The 18,658-nt window shown below is 39.2% G+C and overlaps 1 long non-coding RNA gene across 1 annotated transcript; it reads left to right on the top strand.

Annotated features, from left to right (window-relative positions):
- The first annotated feature begins 1,860 nt into the window (after window positions 1-1,860).
- On the top strand, window positions 1,861-10,585 carry LOC132771536 (uncharacterized). Its single transcript, XR_009631082.2, has 5 exons — window positions 1,861-1,966; window positions 2,074-2,173; window positions 7,593-7,742; window positions 9,320-9,391; window positions 10,268-10,585. It is a non-coding gene; the product is annotated as an uncharacterized lncRNA (long non-coding RNA).
- Window positions 10,586-18,658: the final 8,073 nt, after the last annotated feature.

The raw sequence follows: 18,658 nt of genomic DNA, 5'->3' as shown, positions 1-18,658 counted from the left end.
GAATTGTCGACATGAGTGGCAGAGATAGAGAAATTTTGCTTTCTGGTTGTTGCATGTATACAAACTTGTTTAGTTTCTTGCACAAAGTTATTTAAACTATTATGTCTATAAAATTACCTTCAGGCTATGTGTATAAGGGGTATGTGAAATATAAATGAAATCTGTGTTTAGATATGTAGCTTCCATCTCTAAGATAACGCATTATGTATATGCAGGTTTTCCAAAATTTCAGATAAGGAATATTTAACCTGTAGTCACACGCTGTTTCTGATTGTTGCCTAAGGCTTTGAACTATTGGGTGTTGTTTTGGCCCATGGTCCTTTCAGTCTTAGATTGGTGGAGATCAGATTTTCCCTCTGGCTCAGTCTTAGCAGAGATATAAGGGCTGGTGGCAAAAACCTCCTTTGCAGTTTTAATTCCTTATGAGAGATATATAGTGACCTCATGATTTCCATAGGGTTTTCTTAGGCCAGAAATACTTAAAGGTGGTTTTACCAGTTCCTTCCTCTGAAATGTAGCCTACAGCACATGACATTCATTGGCAATCTGCAAAGTTAGGGCCGAGCTTTAACACAGCAAGTTAACCACCAGCTGCAGTAAATCTTGCCAACTGAAAGGTTGACAGTTTGAAGCCTGGGTCAGGGTGAGCTCCTGGCCTTGGGCCCAGCTTCTGCCTAACTAGCAGTTTCAAAAACAGCAATTTGCATAGATAAATAGGTCCCGCTTAAGTGGAGAGATATTTAAGACACCCATCAGGAAATGCCAGAAAAATGCCAGTGATTTGAACAAGGAGGAAGTTTACAAACAAAGCAAAAGTGTCTCCACTGAGGTTTTAACACCAATCCTTGTTTCAACAACAAGCTCAATTTTTCAGAATCCAATTATCACAGGGACAGAAAGTGAGGTGAAATCTTCTGAACAGAGGCACAAACAGCAAAACAAACACCACAGGGCTGTAAATTCTTCCTAATGTTATCCAAAGCTAAAAACAATATATTTTTGGCTAGAGTTACACTATAAAAATATCTATTCCAACTTACGTAAAATTCAACTTAAGAACAAACCTATAGAACCTATCTTGTTTATAACTTTGGGAGTGCCTGTACTCAACACCGGTGGGATTTTCTGTCTCACGTGTTACAATAACTTGTCTGGCATTAAGTACTGTACAGCTTGACTTCAATAATTGCCTGGTGCCGCATTTGCTGTTCAGCTTCAGACAGCCAAAGGAGAGATGTGCTGTTCTGTTTAACTGTGTAAATTGGAGTGGGGAGACTTCTTGTAACATGAGGGGTCAGGTTTAATCTTCGGATAAATTCTCAGGAGTTACATTGTAGTAGTGGGCAGGGCCAAAGACCACAAGAGCAGGGAACCCACCCAATTCCCACTGTATTTTAGCTTCATGATCTTAGTGCCAGTAGCTCAGCCTTAAGACAGGAATTTCAAGTTAAATTCCAGCCCTTAATCCCCAACAGTAGCAAACTGGAGGAAGGTGAGAGCCATATGTATTTATATTGGCAAGATTGCCAATTCCTATTCATAGAATAATCCCTGCCTTCTAATCCTTTGCTGTCATCTGGCTGCTATATCACTTAACATAGCATTTGTTTTTTACTTCTGCTTTTGTCAAACATCTGAATGAAGTCATTGGATGAAAAAATCTGGTAAAATATGGTAAAAAAATCTGGGGCCATATCTATAAAAGTCCTTCCCTGCTCTCTCCTCTTATATTTTTAAATTACAAGATGAGACCATGCTTAACCCTGCTGGACCATGCCATGATAAATGCTGAATTGATGTCCTGATGCACTTGACACAGGAAAATTTTCTTCCAGCTGCCTGATCTCTTTGCAAGAAAGGCCAAATGTAAAGGATGATAACAATTCATAAAGAAAATGGTACTGGAAAAATTACTCTTCATCTGCCTAGTTTCAATTTTGAGAGACATCAAATTATATGATTCCAGGTAATCATTTTAATCAGGCACCTAACCTAAAGTAAACACGTGCAATAACGGGAAACTGTAGGTGTGTCGTGCTGACTAACTCTTACCTTTTTATTTTTTTTAAACAGTACATAATTTAAGATGAATAATTTGCCAAAGTAAAAAACAGCTTGACATGTCATGCAGATTGCATATTCACCTGGAAGAGAAATATGAATAATATCTGAGGTACAGTACACTGGAAATCATAAATTGATTGATGTGCACTTATGGATTACCATCTCCTATGGAAGTTCCAAAATAAAAGCATTGGAACTAAACCCTTTCTGAGAAAATCTAATACACCCTAAGTGCTCTGAAATTACAAGATTGTTTTTGAAAAATATGAAAACATAGGGTTGTTGTGAGTTTTCCAGGCTGTATGGCCATATTCCAGAAGCATTCTCTCCTGACATTTCACCTGCATCTATGGGAGGCATCTTCAGGGGTTGTCTGTTGGAAACTAGGCAAGTGGGGTTTATATATCTGTGGAATGCCCAGGGTGCGAGAAAGAATTCTTGTCTGTTTGAGGCAAGTGTGAATGTTGCAATTGGCCACCTTGATTAGCATTTAATGGCCTAGCATTTTCAAGGTCTTTTCTTACTGCCTGGGGGAATCCTTTGTTGGAAGATGATTAGCTGGCCCTGATTGTTTCTTATCTGGAAATAGAAGGCGATTAAATGCTAATCAAGGTAGCCAATTGTAACATTCTTTCTCTCACCCTGAATATTTCAGATATATAAATCAATTTTCCTAGTTTCCAACAGACCTCGCAACCTCTGGGTATGCCTGCCATAGATGCAGGTGAAACGTCAGGAGAAAATGCTTCTGGAACATGGCCCTATAGCCCGGAAAGCTCACAACAACTCACTGATTCTAGCCATGAAAGTCTTCGACAATGCATATGAAAACATAGTTCTTCTTTTCAACTGAGAACTGAACCACCCTTTCAAAGTATTAAAAAGGTGATTTCACCAAAACCTTTCCTATTACACTGATAAGCGTGGGCATGATTCAGCCAAAGTAAATACTTATTAAACATGTGTTCAATTTTCCTCAGTAGAAATCAGTAGGACTTAGAAGTATGCTTTTCCTGAGTTGTGCCTACTGTGAAAAATTATAAATTGCTGATTTCTTAAACTGTAAAATTGTAACTAATTACTTATTTATTTCAATAAGGAAGACTGGGGTCTTCTACTGAAATACTGTTAAGTTTATGTTGGTAAAATTGTCCTTCATTTTAAATATTGTATTGTTCTTTCTTTATTTTTTGCACTACAAACAAGATATGTTCAGTATGCATAGGAATTTGTTCATTTTTTTTCAACTAGTTCACACAAACATTTTCCACACATCTACCTGTCTGTCATATTTTGAAACACAGTGTGGCCCCGGTGTCCAAAAGTTTGCCCATTCCTGATATATATACATTATATATAATATAATGTATAATATATAACATATAATATATCATATAATATATAAACATTTCTTGGGGCTCCACGAGAAACATTTCCTTCAAAAAGGGCTCGGTGGCTGAAAAAGTTTGAGAACCACTATTCCAATCCATCGTAGCATGTAACAGGAATCAATATTTATATTTATTCATACATTTAAACATCTGATTTGATACTGACTGTCATTTATTGAAAATGTATGCATTTTCCTTGGAGGACATTTTTAATGTTTGGAAGAAGATTCTGCTGGCATATATTTAATGTATCAATCAGACACTTTTTGTATTTGTGAAGTAGGAAGGAGGCCCATACTTGAATATGATTACTCTGAAGATCCTGGTATTATATTTACAAATCCTGTTTAATGGTTCTTTTATATGTTCACTTGGTAAAGTTATAATTTTATTTCTTTTGTTAAGTATCTTTTTTTAATGTTTTTGAATTTTGCAAGGGGCCTAACTTATGAGGTATAATTCAAAAATGAAAACAGCTGTTTCAAAGCTATGGACATAGTTCAGTTTATTTCCATTCATATGACCTGACCTTAACTTTACTTTTTGATATATTAATATTTGTTTTGTACTTATGTTCTAGAAGGTATACATACAATTAAAGGAGGACTTCCTCTTCTCTCAGAAACTTTAGAGGAAATAATTTCATACAGATAGTTATGTAAAATTAAAGCAGCGGTGTTTTGGCTATATTGGCAACTGGTAAATGTCCTTGGAAAATACTTATTTCTACTTAACAACATCCTGTCTTTTTAGAAACAAGAAGGTCAACGGCCCTTCCAAAGTATTATGTTAGTGATCGCTTGCCAGCTGCCTAGAAAAGTGGCTTCTAGCATCACATTTTCCACAGTTTTAAGAAAGAAGGGAATTTACCATTGCACAGGATCTCCAGGGAAATGCAATATAGTCTCCAACAACAGAATATCAGTGCTGTTGTTACATATCTTCAAGTCAACTCTGTCATGATTGAGGTAATTTTGAATTCTGATCCTATCCTCTGGAGTATTAGCTATCCCTCCTAATTTGGTGTCATCTGCAAACTTGGTAAGCATACCCCATTAAACCTCCATCTAAGTCATTAATAAAGATGTTGAACAGAACTGGGCCCAGGACTGAACCCTGCGGCATTCCACTCATTACTTATTTTCAGGATGAAGATGAAGCCGCAGACCATATTCTAGTTTTTGGGGACCATTGGTGGTCCATGAACCACTGGTTGAGACCACTACCTTATATCCTCAGCCTATCTAGTTAATAACAAATCCCTTTTAATTTTTTGTCTCAATGTATCCCCCAAGGTCATTTGGTGGATTTCTATAGAGTGCAGGTTTGAACTGCAGTCTCCCAGAGCCCTTGTCCAAATTCAAACCACAGCACCACACTGACTATTAAGAAAGATTCGTTTTCTTAAACTAAATATGTTCAAGCATGACAAAAAAGCTGAGTCAATGTGATTAAATTCCAGGAAATAGAAGCTTTTTAATCATTCTAGTATTTCGGAAGAAGCTGAATCTTCATCCAAACCAAATTTGCCAACAATATACACTTGGCATTGCTATAAGAATGCATGACCTTTTGTCATGCATAATTCAATAAGATAACAAAACCCATCAAATTGACAAGGATGGCTTGTTTACTCAAGAGCTTTGGGTCGGTGGGATAGGATGCAGTGAAGCACCATATTATATTTCCCTTACTTATCCAAGTGCATGAGGAAAACCTTCAGAAATTAACACTACTCCGGACATAAAAATATTCTGTATGGCCATTACATCTGCACAAAACCCATTTATACCTATCATCACATATCAGAAACACAATTATCTCAAAAATCAAACAGACACATGTACATTAATCATGCATTGTGTGTATATATGTTATCAATATGCAAATTCCTTCACCAAAAATGATATCTGTCTGCAGTAAATAATAGGATGCTATGATCAGAACTATGAGAAATACTGGAATTTTTCCTTCAGGTTGAATCTAGTCATTTCTGACTCATAGGATCCTAAGCCAATCCTGTCACAGGGTTTTCATGGTAGGATTTGTTCAGAGGTGGCCTGCCATTGTCTTTCTCTGAGGCTGCAAGGGAGTGACTTACCCAAGGTTAAACTCGCTGTACCAACGGGGGCCAAATAGCATGGCCATACTATTGGGGCTGTTTTGATCCTCCCCTCCGAAGGATATTGCATACTTTTGCAAATCTTGGATTTATCTGAACCTCCTGATACAACCTGCCTGGTAAATGGATTTTGTTTGGTTAGGCAAGATTCTATTGTGGTTCTCAAAGAATATAGATTAACACCGAAGGAAAAAAAGAGAAGGAAGGAAATGAACGCTTATTTTAATAAAGATGATAATGGTATCTTTGGTCCACAAAGAGAAACAAAATGTAAGAAAAAAAACCCAAAAGAATTGTTCTGTCTCTCCCATCCCTCTGCTCATTGCTGAGTCAAAGGAGGCTACACAATGCATAACACAATGAAAAAGCAAAACATAGTTTTTGTACTATTGTGAAGCAACAATACTCGAGTGAAGAACTCCACTGTTTACACAATCAAGGGTGCTGAAGAAAAAACTCATAAAGGATATAGCTGTGTCAGTTGTTTACTTTAGCTGCCTGAGGCACATGCTGACCCAAAGCTAGAAAAATCAAGATGTTTTATTCTAATTCACATTGTCTCAAGACTTGCATGCATGAAGTTTCACTTTATTTGTATGCATCAAAACATTAACAAACAAGTTGTGGAATGTGAAAAAGAAAAAAATGTAGGGGAAAAGTAGGCATGTTCCAGTTGAATCTTATCCAGAGGAATCACGGAATAGAAGGGAACATTTTCTGACTTGTTTTAATCAGCAGCAAATCCATGCACTTCATACATTCCTGAACTTTAAGAATGTGTTCCTCCTGATGCCTGATCCATTGCATATGTTCTCCAGCTTCAGGAATGCGGTCCTATCACTGCTTTTTGTCAAGCCTGTCTTCCTGCAATGTTAGATTGTTTTAAAACTCTAAGATACCACTTCGATCACAAAGAATATATGCAGGTGTCTACCACTGTGGCCGAATGAAGTCAAATTAGCTCAACTTTCAAGTAAAATGGCCAGATAGATGTTAAGCTATAGATTAATTGTATTGCTATGAGTTTTAGACACCATGCACAGCTGGTGGAATGCATTTGCCTTAATGATAACTATTTGTCTAGTTCTGATTCGGTGGGAACCAATGTTTTATAGGCACATAAGAACTGGTTTCCAAGAAATATGAATATGGATTCATCTGAATTAGGATAGAATTATGGAATCATAGAGTTGGAAGAGGTCTCCTGGGCCATCCAGTCCAACCCCCTGCCAAGAAGCGGAAAATCACATTCAAAGCACTCCCGACAGATGCCACCCAGCCTCTTTTTAAAAGCCTCCAAAGAAGGAGCCTCCACCACACTCCAGGACAGAGAATTCCACTGCTGAACAGCTCTCACAGTCAGAAAGTTCTTCCTAATGTTCAGGAAGTGATAATGTTTCCTGAACCTGATAGAACAGGGATGAACTGCTGTCAAATTCACTTTCTGGACAAGGATGGCTCAGTGGTGGTTAGTGAAACCTCTCAGTGAGATTGTGAATCCATTTAAAGGAGCTATCCAGAGTGCTTAACAGTTTCCCCCAAATAAGTTCAGATCCTTGACTACTTTTTAGAGCTCAGACTAATACTCACTGATATGGAAGTCACTGCTGGGGCATTTTTATCCTACCTCCACTTGCCCTAAGAGAGGAGACTGCAAGAAAAATATTCTGGTTGTGGCTTCGGATCAAAGGAACAATAATCACCAGGGAAGATTACACAGGAAGAATTAATTTACTCCACAGGAAGAATTTATTTGCAAGGAGAAGCCCATCACAGGACATATTCCTACTACAGAATTATAACACTATGATTTGGCTTTAACTCCTGTGGTTTCACCCTATGGAACACTGGGATTTGCAGTTTAAGGAGAGATCTTGAGAATTCCCAGCCAGGGAGCTACTTTCACCAAACTTCAGAATCATAGATTCCATAGGAAGTAGCCACAGCAATTAAAATGGAATCATAGTGCTGTAATATTTGCGTATAGTGAAAGAACCCTTTGTCTTATCTACTAGGGCAGAGAAGGAGCAGCTGCAGGAAGTTTGCCCAAAATAATATTTGTTTCCAATGGTCAGATGCCCTAAGTAACAGAAAACAGCGTGTTCTGGCCCGCATTCAGTTATTAATTCCACCTAGAGGAAGCCAACTGCATGAATGAGAGTTTGGTAAGTCAGGCCTTGAGTAAGTTCCATTGATTTCACAAATCTCAGAAATGTTGGTGCGTGGGTGGATAAATGGGTTAATTTTAGAGGTTTATTTCTGGTTCCTTATAAATCACCTGAAATTTAATTTGATATAATTCTTATAAATGAACAAATATGCCCAACCTCCTATTCATAAATATCTTTTTTGGCAGCTGAACGTATTGGAGTCAGACGTTGAAAAGAAGGTACTTATACTGAGAAAACTCTAGCTAACAGGCTTATGAATAAAATACACACACCCAGAAAAATCTGCCACCCAGAAAAATCTGAGGCACTTGAATGCAATTAGTCACATTTCTATAGACTACTTTAGGCGTTTCCTCTACAATAGAAGGTTTGCTGAGGAACAAGAATCTTTAAAATTAAGAAGTTAGAAAGTAAAGTACAGTACATTTATTATGTGCAAGGTTGAAATTTGTAGATGACAGCTTCTCAAAAATTGCTCTTAGAAAACAAAACAAAAAAAATCTTTAAAAATCTTAAAATGATTTGGTTGGTATTTTATGAAGGCTTTGTATTAAAATGTATCTAGTGCTCCTCAGCTCATTTTCATTGCTAGTGAATTACACTGAAATGTGACTAAGGACACAATTCTGTACATAATTCTGGGAACAAATTGAAATGAAGCCAAGAAAATATATTTCAGAATATTGTTGTTAACATCGTTGACTTTGACCTATGGCAACCCTATGAATGAGAGACCTCCAAGTCGCCCTATCATCATCAGCATTGCTTGGGTCATACAGACAGAGGGCCATGGACTCCTTGACTGATAACTATCAATTTATAATGTTCATTTGTATCACTTTCTAATGTGGCCTTCCTCTTTTCCTCCTGCCTTCTATTTTACCAAGCATTATAGTCCTTTCTAGTGAGTCATGTCTTCTCATAATATATCTAAAGTACAACGCCCTCCAGGTGCATCTGCACTGCAATATTAATGCCGTTTGACATCACTTTAAGTGTAATGTCTCAATACTATGGGATCATAGGAGTTGGTAGTTCTACAAGGCCTTCAGCTGTATCTGCCAAAGAATGCTGGTGCCTCACCAAGGTATAATTCCTATGTTTCCATAGCACTGAGCCATGGCAATTCAAGTGGTGTAAAACTGAATTAATTTACAATGTGGATGCATCCTCAGTCTAGTCCAGTGGTTCTCAACCTGTGGGGCCCCAGATGCTTTGGCTTTCAACTCCCAGAAATCCTAACAGCTGGTAAACTGGCTGGGTTTTTTGGGAGTTGTAGACCAAAACACCAGGGGACCCACAGGTTGAGAACCACTGGTCTAGTCATTTTGGCTTCTAGGTAGATTCAGACTTGATTTGACCTAAGGTAAAGGTAAAGGTTTCCTCTGACATTAAGTCTAATTGTGTCTGACTCTGGGGGATGGGGCTCATCTAAATTTCTAAGCTGAAGAGCGTTGCCCATAGACACCTCCAAAATCATGTGGCCATCATGACTGCATGGAGTGCCGTTACCTTCCTGCAGAAATGGTAGCTATTGATCTACTCACATTTGCGTGTTTTCAAACTGCTAGGTTGGCAGAAGCTGGGCCTAACAGCAAGAACTCACCCCACTTCCTGGATTCGAACCGCCAACCTTTCTTTCAGTAAGTTCAGCAGCTCAGCAGTTTAAACTGCTGCACCATCAGGGCCTAGGATTTTACCTAGGATCCATTTATTTATCTTTTTTTTTTTTTGCAGTCAACAGAATCTATAGAAGTCTTCTCCAGCACCATGATTCAAATGAGTTTATTTTCTTTCTTTTAGCTTCCATCACTCTCCAAGTTTTACAATCATACATGGCATTAGGATATGGCATGGACACCCCTAAATTTACACATCCGGATCTTGTTAACCATAGCTTCTTCTGTATTGTACTAACAAATACTATGGTGCCATTATTGTTGTCTATGAGATCTTCCACCAGCGTTAGTCATCCCCCCTTCCCCCCCCCCCCCCCATTATTGCTTTTGCTCAATAGCTTCATTTGTTGCATGCAGTCAGGCATCTCAGCAAAGAAACCATACTAAGAGCACTGCTGCCATCAGCATAGCCTCTTGCATCACAGGAGCATGTTCTCCCACCACTGTAGAAAGATAGTGCCTTTGGTGAAACTTCATAATATCCAAGTATGTAATTGTTATGTAAGATTATATACATTTACCTGAGTGCAAAGCATATTAAACGGAGCGGAGTTTTATGCTGAGTAGTTGCATATCGGATTGCACTACAAACAAATGTAGAGGTCAGAATAAGTTTTTTTAAAAAAAGTATTTTGGTTAGAGCTTGGGAAGTCTATTTTTAATTACAATTCCACAAACTGTATAGATTCTGGTAGCCATGGTGCAAAACTCCATATTTCACCAAAATCTGGTAGTGATTTTGTTCTTGTATGTGAAGACATGAAAAGGCGGTGGATGAAATATATGTTTTGGTAGATGCAATGGGATTGATTGAAAACAACTTCTCTGTCTTCCTCATAGCACCTCTCCTACCTCTGGAAAATGCTGTACTGGGGGTCTGAGAACACATGCCCAGAGGAGGAATTCTACAACTCAGGAGGAGATAACATCTGTGAGAAGAGCCCATTTGCCCAGAAAATACAGATACTGGATCCAAGCAAGTTAATTCCAGCATTGCTTTGGGTGGAAGTTCACTGCATGTTTGGGAAGTTCATATAACTAATCTTGACAGGAAAGCAAGCAATCAAGTAGAATCATGTCAGAAACACCAGTGGTTTGTTCATGCATCAGAAGTTATGTACAGGGTGGAGCACATAAAAGGTTACTGTGGTAACAACACATTTTGACTCAGGACTTTTTTTTTTGTTGTTTTACAGTGATCTGGAAATGTTCTTCCACCCTGATCAATAAAAATCTAGTGTAAGACAGAGGTGGGAAGACTTCGGGCTTTGTGGGTTATTTTTAGTAGGAACATAGGAGTCCCCAGTGATGCAGCAGGTTAAACTGCTCAGCTGTTGAACTTGCTGACCAAAAGGTCAGCGGTTCAAATCCGGGGAGCGAGGTGAGCTCCTGCCATTAGCTCCCGCTTCTGCCAACCTAGCGGTTTGAAAACATGCAAATGTGAGTAGATGAATAGGTACTGCTTCAGTAATGGTGCTCCGTGCAGTCATGCCAGCTACATGATCTTGGAGGTGTCTACGGACCACACTGGCTTTTCAGCTTAGAATTGGAGATGAGCACCACCCCCCAGAGTCGGACACAACTAGACTTTATGTCAAGGGGAAACATATACCTTTACCTAGGAGTCCCCAGTGGCACAATGGGTTAAATCCTTGTGCAGGCAGGACAGTTTGAATCGGGGGGTTGAGCTCCCTCTGTCAGCTCCAGTTCCAAATGTGGGAACATGAGAGAAGCCTCCCACACAGGCATCTCTTGGGCAATGTCCTTAGAGATGGCCAATTCTCTCACACCAGAAGCAACTTGCAATTTCTCAAGTTGTTCCTGATACACAAAAAAAGTAGGAGTGTACAAAAGAAATGTTGTATCCCACAGTATACTCTACAATGGGATAGACTAGAAAATCAGACAAAGTCTAACTTCCTGTAGCAGTACGATAATGTAAACATTCTGTATTAATTCATCTAGGATCAAATAACATTGTTTAATACAATTTTTGTAACAGTAACAAACTATTCTGTCAACTGTACCTTAAAATCCCATCACTTTTGTGAAGAGATTATTCCTTTCCGATATTCAAGCTTCCTTTCTCCATCACAAACTTCCTGCTCATTGTAGAATCAAAGCAGATGTGACAGGCAAAGCCACACTTGTTTATTCATGTGCCTGCTCCATTCATGCCTCTAAGCAAGGGACGACGGATCATCAGGTTTGTACGGTAAAAGGTTTACATAGGCGAGGCAGTTGAACCTGTCCTCTCCTTATCTTGCCACTCTTCAACACCCGAGATATTGTTTTCCTAATTTAAAAATATGAGAGAAATGCCCCGAGTAAGAGAGTAGCATAAAAGTGAGGTAATAATACATTTAAATAACAATACGTATAGTACAGCCTCCATATCCATGGAACCAATATAAGCTGTTTCCCTTATCCATGCATTCATTTATTCACTTAGGGGCTCTTGCACAAGCTGCACCCTCTTGATACTGCTGTTATTAACCTCTGAAAATAATAGGGTTTTTTGCTTGTTCATGTGAAGTCCAGGAACATATCCTCCATAGATAAGGGGATATAGTATAATAACGATGCATAATACCAATACAATGTATTGGAGGAATAAAGTTTGCACACTGGATAACTCCCTTGAAGATTGGATTAAAATCCAGAACAGATTCACCATCATTTCTGATCCTGGAGCCATCCACCTCCTCTGTTCATGGAGGAGAGAAAGCTGCCATGCTCCCATTGCTGAAGTAAGATTCAAATGTCAGTCCTTTTGTGCAATGTGCTCCTCCACAAAGGGGCAAAATGGGGATGTTGGTGCCATTTTGACCCCTCCTACAAGCAAAATAAATTGGTCTGGTTGTCATCAAATTTAGCGTAATTTATAGCAAAAGAGCTGTGCCAGTTATGGAACAGGGGTTGGACTCTGTGGGATCAGGGTTTGAATCTCTGCTCAGGCATAGAAACCCACTGGATGCCCCTGTGCAAGTCACACTCTCTCAGCCTGAGAGAAAAATAAGGGCAAACCTCTTCTGAATATACAAGTATCTTACCAAGAAAGCCCTTGGGAAGGTCACAATAGGAGTTGATCTGAAGACATATAGAACAACATAGAAAATAGGCATTTGCAAAGCTTCATTTGTAAAGAGACATCTCATTTTCAAAATGTGGAGGGAAGAAGAACTTGTTTTTTAAGGGATATACAAATCAAATGTTTTGCTAAAAGGCGGGCTGATCTCTACAGGAGACATCTTTTGAAATTTTGTTCTGTGACAAAAAAAAAAAAAGCTCTCATACCAGAGCTCTCCCACACCAAGTATGATGAAAATGATTCCTTTGTTTAGGATGTAGGTGTACTAGTATTTCCCGGGACATGAGCAAGAATGAGTGAATTGTAATAAGCATTTTCCTGATTTCATTGTTTACAGATTCCGTGGTAACCCCTTTCTGTAATGAATACTGCTTCATTCTCAAATACATACTTGGAACTAAGCAAATTAAAAAAGATTGCTGAGAATAAATGATGGAAAATGCTCTCTGGCCAGTTTAACTTTCCTATGAATTCTGGGTGTGAAGCAGAGAGTAGCCCTTCCACTCATAGAATCATAGAGTTGGAAGAGACCTTATGGACCATCCAGTGCAACCCCCTTCCAAGAAGCAGGAAAATTGTTTTCAAAGCACCCCCAACAGACGGCCATCCAATCTCTTGAGGACTTAAAGTATATTAATTGCAGAGCAGGGAAGCATTGGGTGGAGAGTGATCAAGGGTCTGGAGAACAAGCCCTATGAGGAGTGGCTTAAAGAGCTTGGCATGTTTAGCCTTTATGTGTGTTGACAGAGACAATTTTCATCTATTTGATATGTTTCCAATTTAATATCTTGAACCAGCAAATGTGAAAATTGACATTATGATGGACAATTGTGCAGGTTCTGGATGCACATTTTGCTCACACACACCTCTTTTCAGCATTGATGTTTAATTTATACTGAAAAGGTAAAGTGTGAGTTCTCCAAGCATTCTCTCCAGCTTCTCTTTTGTAGGAACATAACAACTTGTGATCTCTACGAAGAGTTTGTGAGGAGGATGAATAGAAAGGAAGGACAGGTGATAGCAACGGAAACACTTCTCCATTCCAAAATAGCATGTAATTGGAGTTATTCTTTGAACTACAGCTGCCAGAAACCCTCCCAGTCAGAGGATCTGGGAACTATAGTAAAAAAGTAAAATTTTCCAAGCTTTGTAAATAACATGTCTGAACATATACAAGACTATACTAAGTATTATTTAAAACACACACTAAAAGGATCGTCTTCATTACAAGGATTGTTTTCTTTTAATCTAGGCTTCTTTTCCAATTCAGGAATAATGTGACATGTTTTGTATGTGTTTGACACTATTTTATTCCTAATGTTTACAGCTTAGCCATCTTTACAGCAATTTACCACCATAGTTCGAGGACCGCAGTTCAATTGGGTCAGAGGCAGGCCCGTAGCCAGGATTTTGATTCGGGAGGGGCTGAGCTTGATTCGGGGGGGGGGGGGAGCTGAGTCTGACTGAAGGAGGGTCTACCCTAGTACCCCCATGCATATGGGATATATTGAGTATGGTGATCAGATCATGATATGAATAAACATAACAGTTTAAATAATGCACCAGTAAGGCCTTCTCGCAGAACACCATGAGAATTTCGGGGGGGGGGGGGGTTGAAGCCCCTCAAGCCCTCCCCCCCCCCCCCCGCCGGCTACATGCCTGGTCAGAGGTGATGCTTTCATATGAACATGTGTTTTATTTGACTGCATTTTATATTGTGCTCATTCTTAAGTTTTGTTTTTAGGCATTCTGTGCCATCTGTAAGCTGTCCAGAGTACCTTTGGGGAGATGGTGGCAGGATATAAGAATAAAGTTGTTGTTGTTGTTTCTGTACTCCTACATTTTTTGTGAACAAAAACTGGGGTAGCAGGACCTCACAGGCTTGAGCTCCCTAGATTAAGAAATGGGGTGCTGCACAAACTAGAGAGCATAACACAACAAAAACTAACGCAAACAGATGGGTCTCAGGATGACTTGCAGTAAATAGGCAAGATGACTGGATTTCACCTGTTTAATGTTTTTCTCTGGGTTCACTAGGAATGTGTAAAAAGACTGGCTGTTCAGTTTTATTGTGTCAAGTCTCCTGTCAACTTCATTAATTCCACAGTTTTCTTAGGCAAGGAATCCTCAGAGATAGTTTTGCAGTTCCTTCTTATCAAATATATACAGCACCTGGGATTCATCTCTCATCTAAACATTAACCAGGGCTGACCCTGCTGAGCTTCTAAGATTCTATGGAATCTGGTACCTTGGTAATGAAGACAAATTCCAGAACTAAGTGCTTATTCAAAGACCCCCTTATCAGAGCTTGGAAAGCTGTTGTTGGTATTGTTTTAAACTTTTTAATGTGATCGTGCTGGTTGGAGTATTCTTTGAGCCATAGATCAAACAAATGACTTTTACAACTTCAATTCCTTGTTGCTGCTCCTACTGCTAGTGCTGTTGTGTCCCTTCAAATCATTTTCTGGTTGGGGTAACTCTATCATGGGGTTTTCTTCAAAGGGGTTGCTTTTGCCTTCCTTTGAGGATGATAAAGTTTGATGTGCTCGAGGTCACCTAGTGGGTTATTGTGTGAGATTTGAACTCAGGTCTCCAGAATTGTAGTCCAACATTCAAACCACTACACCATGATAGTTACATTTCTTTATTTTATATGCTCATCTATAGACTGAGGCCCACAGTCTCCCTGGAGTCATCCAATGTGTTTTTGTACCTCTTCAGCCTAATGCCAGACATCCTGACCCCTCATGCCTCTGTACCACCCCCCAAAATAAAAGGGGTGAATCAATTTGAGTGAATGCTGCAAATCACATGCTGACTATGCCTGCCCTGTGTGGAATACATCTCACCACTTTAAAACTATGGATGTGGCTCTTAATGAAACATGCTGCATTATCACAGGATGTCTACATCCAACACTGCTGGAGAAATTATACTGTTTAGCCAGTGTTGCACCATTTAGTATAATGCCAAGTTTTTAAACCTTGTTTGTGTTTTTAAATACATTATAGCTGTACCCAATTCACTTCTGACATGATAAATAAATACATTTGCGTGGAATCATTCAAATTTGGCCAAAATAGCAAGCACCTCACAAAGCATAAACCTGCCAAAACTACAGGCTGGAAGTACGGTAATTTCAGGGCTTTTTTCTGATTATCATTGGCTATTTTCATTGACCTCACTACCTCTGAGGATGCTTGCCATAGATGCAGGCGAAACGTCAGGAGAAATGCCACTAGAACATGGCCCTACAGCCCGAAAAAACCCACAGGAACCTAATGGCTATTTTATTGAAGAAAACTGGCCTGGTACACTTCCCTTTGCAGATTCCTTTCTGTGTGCAAACACTTGGCTTCAGTTAATGGAACATAACTGTGTGGGGGTTTTTTTAACACAAAGCAACCACATAAGACTGCCTACTCCTGACTTTTACAACTATGCGAGCATGAGTATAATCAGAAGGAAATCATTTTGTAAAAAGTTGCGTTTCAGATTACAGGACTGCTTTTCAGAGACTCATAAATCTGGTTATAGTGACGTAACAGCAGGCAGAAAAGAAACTGCAGTCAAATGCAACAGAAAGGCTGTTATTTTACTTCTTGAAGTTTGTGTTTGTGTGTGCACATGTGCATGCATACCAGACCTCACTGGGACTCTCTCCTGCCACATAATATGAAATACGGAAATGGCATTCTCCTCCTTGGCAGTGCATTATTAGCAATGGATTAGAGTTAAGCAGTGGTCAGATTTACTTGCTGGTCTAATTTAAAAGATGTTGGGAGGATGCCAGATCTGTTTTAGCTTTTTAGACTTATGACCAATCAGCTGTCTACTTAGCATTTTTTTTAAAAAGCTATTAAGTCCACACAGACAGTCTGAATTGCTGCCACATGCAAAACCTTTTCAAAGGAATACTATCTCTTTGTCTCCCTGTTCATTTCCCTTTAAATAACTGGGGATTATGACTGATTCCAACAGGTCATGCTTTGGATTTTCACCCAGTGTTGTCATCGAGGGTGTGTTTAATTACAGTTTAAACTGAAGAAGAGCATAAGGCAACCGTAACTGCTGAGAGGGGGTTGCATTGAGTCAAATCCTGTTCTTTCCAGTGCTCCTTACTAGAATTCTCTTTAAAAATTCAGTGTGGCTTTCCACCCCAGAGGAACCTAATTTAATTTTAGAGGGACATACATACTCTATTTCCCTCTGGTTATTCATCACTAAACAAATTGCACCTTGGCTGCCATTTCCTGATGTCAAGGAAGACAATGGATTTCATTTATACACACTTTTGTCTAAACAACTTAGGTATAAATATGTGACTTGGGTTTATACATATTTACATAATCTGTGAAGCATAGAGAAATAATTTCTATCAAAAGTGGGGACTGTTTGGCTTTCCAAATATTGAAATGTAGTTCGTACCAATTAAAGTTCGTGCTTTAATTGTGTAATAAGATACAATCCTGATGAGTAAAATGTCATGTATGGTCTATGAGCCGCCCTGACGGACTACAACAACAAGAGAATCTAGAGCAGCCTCCATGTCATCAGGTTGGGAGTATGAATATAATTAGGAGTAGAATGGGTGTCTTGAATCTGTGTCTGAGATCATGAATTGCTCCTTAAGAATGTTGCCATTGGCAATCAATAGAGGAGGGGATACATTCCTGACTGCAGAAATAGTATCACTACTTCCCCTGGCTGAGGACTGTATTAATCAATATGGTTGGAGAGTAGCTTTCTACATCTCAGGAGGAGCATGGTCCAGTGGAGGCCCAGATCCCATTTCCAAATACTATAGGAACTGATGGGAGTCCTTATTTACATCCTTCTTTTTGCAGTGCTTAAAACTTGGCCTATATTGATTCCTAGACCTCACTGACTCAATATCAGAACAAGATCGAGACAGCATAGCTTCGAGATCAAGCGAGTGACCTGGAATCAATGACACTTTGAACTGCTGACTCTGAAAGGCTACAGTCTATGACCACATACTAAGAAGAGTCCTGCCAAAAGGATCTTTTAAGAGTTAACCTAACAGAGGAGCTTGAAACTTTGGGGGCAGAGACCAAATGCTATTAAGTGACGTGCTCATCCAATGCCATAGTGTCCGTGATAAAATCTCAGCCTGAGATTTTATAGTCACTAACAAGGCATGCTCATAAAGAAGTTCCTTAAGGCACAAATCACAATTATACCTGGCCTGAGGTGTAAAGGCCTAGCAGTTGAGGATGGATACCAATCCTGTGACCCTCACCTGAACAAAGCAGACACTTTGGTGTTTTTTTTCTGGATTTTTCCACTGAATTTAGTGCACTTCTCAAACAAAGTTGAGGAAGCCATAAAAGAACCTCTCAGAAAAGGAATGGCCAAGAGAAGGCTGAACCAAGAACTTCAGACAAATCAAGAGTCAAGAGAAGAACTGAGTCAAGAGGTAAACACAAAAACCAAAGATAAACTAAAATGCAGTAGGAGAATCCAAAATTAAATCAACCCATGAGGTTATTTGTGGCAGAACAAAAGGGACTGAGATTTAGGTGGAAGTGTACTGGGTAGTAGTTTGAAGGGTGGACAGGTTAACCACCAAAATGCTAATGTAAGAGTTGTTATGTCCTGAATGATGCACTGTGTAGATGAAGATAATTCATTTATATAAGCCACTTGAAGAATCAATCAATAATTCAGTCAATCTGTTTTCAGGCGTACCAATGTTGACTGTAAAGCAAAATACAACAAAATCAAAACCTCTGGGCCAACTCCAAATCGTAAATTATGTTTTGCAAGTTTTTGAAGTTTCACTGGCTTATTCATCAGACAAATATGTTAAAAACCATACAGGAGAAAATGGTGACTATGTGGAGGGTCAGAGGCCTACCTTCTATCTGAGACATGTCCAATGCTGTTATCTGAAGGCACTGAGAGCTGATACACCATGGTGTATCACAGTGGATACACTGTGGAGTCTACCTTAGATATATTTGTTGACATATTCCATAGCGGAAGCTGCCATTAGAGAATAGAAAGGTCGGTAATAAAGATTAGGTGGCAAGAAGTAAAAACATGCATCATGTTCTAGGCTCCTTTGAAAGAAAGTCAACCTCTACAATGCTGAGTGTACAAAATTCCTCTTCATG

This window comes from Anolis sagrei, chromosome 3 (assembly GCF_037176765.1).
Source record: "Anolis sagrei isolate rAnoSag1 chromosome 3, rAnoSag1.mat, whole genome shotgun sequence".
Taxonomy (NCBI): Eukaryota; Metazoa; Chordata; class Lepidosauria; order Squamata; family Dactyloidae; genus Anolis; species Anolis sagrei.
This window is presented reverse-complemented; position numbering and strand designations above follow the sequence as displayed.